Genomic DNA, 7,333 nt, shown 5'->3' with positions numbered 1-7,333 from the left:
AGCAAAAAATAGAATGTAAAATCCACCAATAACATCAAGGGCACTGTGTATAATTGGTATAAACAGTATACTGTATAGAGATCTAAAGTGAATTTTTATTACAGTTTAATCACTGTTATTACCACACACCAAACAAAATAATACAGAACTTCTGCTCACTCTCAGATCCTCATGTGACTCTAAATGAATACTCGGTAACACTTTATTTTAAGGAACACATACAAGGGGTTAATAAAGGTCTTGTTTCTTTAATAAAGCACATTTATTACAGGTTCAGTAATAAATACAGGTATTAGTATGTATGTATGTATGTATTAAACCTGTATTAATACATACATACTAATACCTGTATGTATGTATGTATGTATGTATGTATTAAACCTGTATTAACCATTATTAGTTATAATAATGTGCAATAAACACTTTTTTTTTAAATACAAATTATTCACATCTAATAAATCGTAATTCTCCATTTTCAAATGTTCTGAGTGACATCAAGGGGCTGCAGAATTTGTACCCACTTGTGCCAGATCTCCAGATATGAAGTAACACAGATCTTTATAAATGACTAATGCATAGTGAATAAACCTTTATTAAATAAAAAACAATTCCTTAAATAAACCCTTATATAGGTTCCTAAAAATAAAGTGTTTTTGTTTAAAGGCAAACACTGCTCAAAAACAGTGCTAGTACTGACTGTAAACCAACTCCATAAATTAATATGTAGTGTGTCCAAAGTGCCTAATTAGAGTTATCAATTCAATTAGTTTTATCTGTATATCACTTTTAACAATGCATATTATACTAAATCAAAGTAAATTCTAAATATGTGAATTTATCCCTAATGAGCAAGCCAGTGATGACAGTAGCAAGCAAAAACTCTCTGAGACGATATGAGGAAGAAACCTTGAAAGGAACCAGACTCAAAAGGGAACCCATCCTCATCTGGGTGATAACAGATAGTGCGATTATAAATAAATCCCTTCTATAACTGTGTACTGCATGGACAAATAGTGCAATTGTGTAACCAGTAAGTTCGTTATAGTTTTCATATGAAGTCTGGTTTGTTGAACCTATCCACTGTCCACTGATGGTGACTTTAGTGCAAAAACAACCTCAGCCCCAAAGCCACCACAGCAATCGCAATCCCAAGCTATCACAGTACAACTCCCAATATGAGATCCCCAAGCCATCTCCATGGCTCCCAAGCGGCAATAACCCCAGCAATCCCAATTATCTTCAGACCGTTCAAGTACGGCCACCCCCAGCAGCAGCGAGCGATCTCCAACCGATGAGAACTCCAACCAGAAACAGAGCATCAGGATGGATCAGGTCCGGAGAGCAGAATGGGTCAGGATCAGTGGTATCTCAGGAGCAGAATGTGTAGCTTGACAGAGAGAGAGAGAGAGAGAGAGAGACATAGAGAGATAGAGGGAAATACAGATACAGGTATGCTTATTGTCACATAATGGTTAATGACAATGTACAATGTACATTGTGTGCAGAGTGCATGCAGGGACTCCGGCAAGACTTGCTGTGACAGCATAACTAAAAGGGAGCACCAGAAGGTGACACAGACATGAGGGCGCCCTGGGACATAAAACGGCCAGCCACTCCATCGTCGACAAACCTGAGTGAACACATGAGAGTGTGGAGGCAACAGCATCCAAACATCCCAGTTCACCACAACACTCTATGCCTTTGAACCCTCCAGACCTGCCCCTGTACCTAAGAAAAAACTATTCACAAAAGGCTTGACTAAACAAATATGTTTTCAGCCTAGACTTGAACACTGAGACTGTGTCTGAGCCCCAAACACTAATTAGAAGGCTGTTCCATAAATGTGGGGCTTTGTAAGAGAAAGATCTACCCCCTGCTGTAGACTTCACTATTCAAGGTAACAACAAATAGCCTGCACCTTTTGATCACAATTTTAGGCCATTTCTTATTCAATTATATAAAGTCTAACATCTCTCAATTCACTAAACATTTAATAATAAACATATCTTGGTTCATATACACCTATTCCTTGGTTAATTTTTTTAAATTTTAGAGTAAACAAAATGATACAATAGAAGGCTGTATTCCTAGTTGGCTATTTAAGTCTAAAAGTTAGATCGGTATTTATGCAATTAAAGTTCCTCGTATTCAGAGTCGGGTTACGCAGCTGCTTAAAGTCAGTTTTTACACCTGTGTGTAGTTTGCCAGATTTTTCTTGAGTAGAAACTTTTGAGATGTTTGGGATTTTTTTTTCCAAAAGTGTCTTCAGACACAAGCACCTGCCATTAAACCTGGAAAAAAAATCAGGGATAGAAAATGCAGACTGAAGAAGGAAATAGCATTTTGTTGTTGTTGTTGTTGTTGTTGTTGTGTTCGTGTTTTTCTTTGCTGTCAAGTGTTATATGATGCAAAATCAAATGACAATGCAAAAAATGAAAAAAATAAGAAATCACTGGTTTAAATGAACAAAATGGCTTCCTTGGTCATCATTCAGCAGCTTATAGAATAGCACTTGATCCAGGGCATCCTATTATTTTGTATTTTATTTATTTAATTGTGCACACAACTTAATAAAAACTTGCTGTAGGGTTCACCTTTCTTGCCTCATCGAACATCCCTGAACATAAAGTAATGAAACCCAGTGAAAGTTTCTCTTCCCTAAAAATTTCTGAGCAATGTCAAAACTGTTATAAAAACTGCCTGAGTGAACATACAGTAAAGAATGTCAGCCAGTGCCCCAGATCCAGGCCTGCTATTTATAAAGCATCAGTGGTTTTCAATCCCTGTTCATCCTGCAACAAGGAATTTAACAGAAAAGCTAATAATCCCGGGAGATATCAGGACAATTATTTGGGAATTCTCTTACAACTAAACACTGTGTTTAATTGAATTGTAGTTAATCGATGTGTTGGAGTGTAATTAAAATGCTCTGTACTGTGTGTTTTCAGACGTGTTCAGTCTCGCCGTAGTTCTCAAACGGTCGCGGCCCGTGTGACCACAGCAAGCAGGTCGTCCAATAGAACGAGCCAAGCACTGCGGCAGGTTTCCGTGGAGACGCAGAAAGAGGTTGTGGGAAAGTGGATGTGAAACACCTGGCTGGTCAGCAGGTTCGCCATTTTAAATACGGACATTCAGTTTCGCACAAAGGTCGTGGGCGCGAAATCACGCTGTCTTCTCTTTACTGTTAGTTACACTAACAAGAAGCAAAATCAGTACAGTATGGAGTATAGCTCTTTAGTGTCTCAGTAATGATTAATTAATACGAAATTTAATCTAATATTAAAAGCCAATAGTGTAGCATTCTTCATTATTAATGAACAAAAGTGAGAAGGGTTGTTTGTTTCTCCATCCTGAATATTAAATAGTAAAGTACAGAATGTATATTTACATTAATTTATAGTAACCCACTTACGTATTTACACATAAAAGAATTTGATTTCTCTTCAAAGACCTAATCCAGCTTCTTAAAATTACAGTTTTAAAAAGAAAGGAAAACAGACACATAAAAAAACGTTTAGACAGTTTAATTATTTAACTCCAAATACAATATCAATTGATCATACTATATATATACATAATATAAATATGATCTAATGCGAAAGCCAATTCCTTTGTCCTTATTTATTTTAAACAAAAGTTTGTAAATCTATAGTGTAAAAATAGAATTTTGGCATTAACTTTCATATCGTGCAGCAATTTTGTTCCACAAGCTCATTTTTTTTTAAGATAAAGTCAAGAACATGTCAATAAAGAAAGCCATAGATGTCACTGAAGCTATAATTACATTCATTAAAGCACATCATTTAAAGCAAATGGTCATTAGTCATTCCAGAAATACTGATGTGTGTTGATTTTTTTTTTTTTTTTTTTTTTTTTTAGATTTTAAAATGTAGGATTTGTCTTTGATAAGCCTCTCAGTTTTTTAGTTTTTTTTTTTTCATCACAATATTTGTCACTGAGGGACACAGGATTTTTCTGTTCAAACACTATTATCAGCTAAACTTCAAAATCCTAAATCTGGAAAAACGCAGAAAAAAGGGAAACACCACGATCCATCTGATGTATGATGTGACCTTGTTTGAGTGAGACATGCACCAGGTGAACATGTAAAACACAGCACTGTATCAAAACATGTTGTAAGAAATGATTAATGTATTATAGTATATTCCAGAATACAAAAAAAAGCTGCAGAAGCTGTTTAGTCAACTTTGTTTTGTTGTGTTTTCAGGGAATTGTGAGCTCGCGTTCATGAAGTTGTTTGTTTCCACTAATATGCGTCTCCAAATCTTCAAAATCCCCTGACCCCACTCTGGCTCAGAGCGATTTTTGAGAATGGAAAAACACCGTCATCAGGCAGATCAGAGCACGATCATTATTTATCATCAGCCATCAATCATAACTCATTGACTTCTTGGCAATGTTTTTGCAACAGATGATTCGGCTGATTGGTTAAATTCATTGTTACAAGAGTGGAAATGGAAGGAAAATCTCATTCATAACTTGAGCGATATCATCACTTATCAACTGCACTAATAGCAAATGTGTGACTGTGATAAACACAGACACTTCGGGCACAAAATTGACAAGCCAGAGAAGTATTTAGTTTATTTGTCGAACTTTTGACCCAGATTCCAATTACTGTTAAAAATGCAAAGGTGAAAATGCAAGTTCCCATAGTTGGGCTATGTTTAGCTTGCAATGCACTCAACATTTCCGTAGCTGGCCATTTTCAGCTGCACTACTGTGAGAGAAAATAAATCAACACCCTCTGACCAATCATAACCCAGAATTCATCAGTGCTCTGGAATAAGGAGAAATAATCATTTGTATCAGTAATAGCTGAAGTTTTTTTTTTTTTTTTTTCCCCATTAGCCTAGTGCATTCTTGATATGCTAATAGTTTTCGGTCATTTTGCAGTGGTTATGAAACCAGTTATGGTTGTTTATTGCAGAATGTATTGCATGAAATGTAGTTCAACAAGCCCACCATCCTGATGCCAGGAGGAAGCTATTTTCTGATAACCATTTCCTCTGCTAGTCCATCATGCTGGAGATAACATCAGAGTCAGTGCTGAAACAGTTTCAGATGAGAAAATCTGTCAGCGAAACGTGTCTTTACTGGAATGTAACAGAAAAATAAGGATGGTGAGAGATTATATGCCAACAGATCATCAGAATTTTATTAGAATTTCTAAAAAAGCGATATTGTTGGACATCACAAGAAAAGAAACAAAAGGTTTCTTCAAAGGTTCTTTGGACTGTTAGGAGTTCTTTGATTCTCTCATGTTGTATGGTTTTATATAGAAATTTTCAAGGATCCCTCAGAGGAAACTCCAAAACAACCGATCTGAGGTGGTCTCGGTCGGCTTACAAGAAAGGATGTGACTCTGAATTGACTCCCTGCAGGAAGTGAATCAAACAAGAGTTTTGTGGATATGATCTGCTAAACTGAGCCAAAGGACAGAGCTGTAGAACTGCAGAAATGCCATGTGTTTTAGAAATTTTGACAAAAGACATCAAATAAATATTAGCTGCTTACACAAATTAGTCAGTAAACTAGCTGGCTCTGTGTTTATGTGATTTCTATACACTTGGTAAAGGTTTGTTTACCATTTGGCGTCACCATAGTATCAACCAATGACTGAAAGCTTTTTTTGCAAGGGTGTTTTCAGCTGTACACATCCCCTCAGCCAACGTTTTTTTATGCAGTGTGAAACTACCCAAACAGCCAACGAACCAGTAGTATCAATTTTGGTCTAGTTTTAATTCTGGACTAGTAACTGTACAAGAGGTTAGAAGCTTCTTCATACAGAGATTCATCAATCCCAGTATTAGAACAGACACATTAACTAAAGAGTAAGACTGATTACCTGAGTGAATTTTTTTACATCGTCTACCATATTTAAAAAAAAAAAAAAAAGAGAAGGTATTTATTATTTTATTGTTGGACACCGAGTGTGATTCATCACTGAACAATTCCTGAAGAGATCGTTTCCATATAGTGTGCTTTTGTTGCGTTATGACTGAGTCAAGCTTCTGCACTTAGTCGACTTGTGCTATGTTTGGAGCATTTGGTGTGACAATCACTTTCAGGACTGAAATGAATAAATGCATTTCTGTTACACTGTTGAGTTTTGAGAGGCAACAAAATTGGGGCTCCACCTTTTTAGTGGGTTAGGGTGCTTTCACACTTAACTGTTTTTTTTGTGTGTTGATTTGAGAAAAGAAAAAAATTATATTAAAAACATCATTCTTATTAGTTCTAGCTAGTGTCAACTAACTGGCTAGCTTAGTTTGCTCTTTAGATTAGATTTCTTATTACCAGTAATAGTACGTACCAGAAAATCAAGACAAAATGGAGCTGCTTGTGCAACCTTTTTTATTAGATTTGCAAATTAGATTAGCAAATAGTTAGGTTGCAACATTTGAATATCAAGATTTCGTAAATGTCCTTATTCCCTCAGTAGAAAGACTAATTTTTTCAATACTTTGTCCTCCATGTTTGTTTTTGTCACTTGTCTGGCAACTTGTGACCTGATTTGTCGTCACTTGGCGCCTTTCTGAAAAGTGGAACTGGCATAGAAGTGTGCATCAGGACTGCGATCCAGCAAAAAAGTCACGGGACTGGGTGGTTTTTACTCTCATTACTCTGATATGAAGCCTGTGGGACAAAGAAAGACGACGTTCGTTAACATGACAGTGTGTATTGCGCTTACACAGCACTGCGTGACGCATTTCCTGTTTTCATTCATTCATCTTCAGGGCCACAGTGCTTTAAATGACTAACTTGTTCATATTTTGATAAATATAACTAACTAAATTTGTCAGAAAATATTGCAGACAAGTGCAAACTACTGTATGGTAACTGGAGGAGTGAGCGAAAGTAGTCTGAATTCCTTCTGGACTGGGCTGGAATGGGATCTTCTGTGACGAAAAGCAATCATCCCATGGTACACGAAGGTGCAAGGCAATTCCTTGCTAATGCTGACTCTAAGTCATGTATTTGGACAGAAAAGCTGACATTAAACTCTGACATAAAGCTCTCTCTGCATTCCTCAGGGAGTTTCTAAACCTTTAATGGTTTTTGGTGACTCAGGAGCTTCACATCAAGCAGAGTTCTGATAATCAGAATGAGACATCCTCAAAGAAAACAAGTGCTTTCTTTGAAACGCCATGTGTTTGTGTGTTTGTGTTGAGCTGGTGGGTGGGACGTCCTGCGTGGGCAGCAGAAAGCCTATAGAGGGCAGACGTTTGGCTTGAAAGACAACATCAAGGAAATAGTAGCACGTTTTAAGGCAGACGCTTCAAAGAGAGAGACGCTTCAGTGACTGTGA

Source organism: Pangasianodon hypophthalmus, chromosome 4 (genome assembly GCF_027358585.1).
Source record: "Pangasianodon hypophthalmus isolate fPanHyp1 chromosome 4, fPanHyp1.pri, whole genome shotgun sequence".
Lineage (NCBI taxonomy): Eukaryota > Metazoa > Chordata > Actinopteri > Siluriformes > Pangasiidae > Pangasianodon > Pangasianodon hypophthalmus.
The sequence above is the reverse complement of the archived record's forward strand: the minus strand, read 5'-3'. Positions refer to the sequence as shown.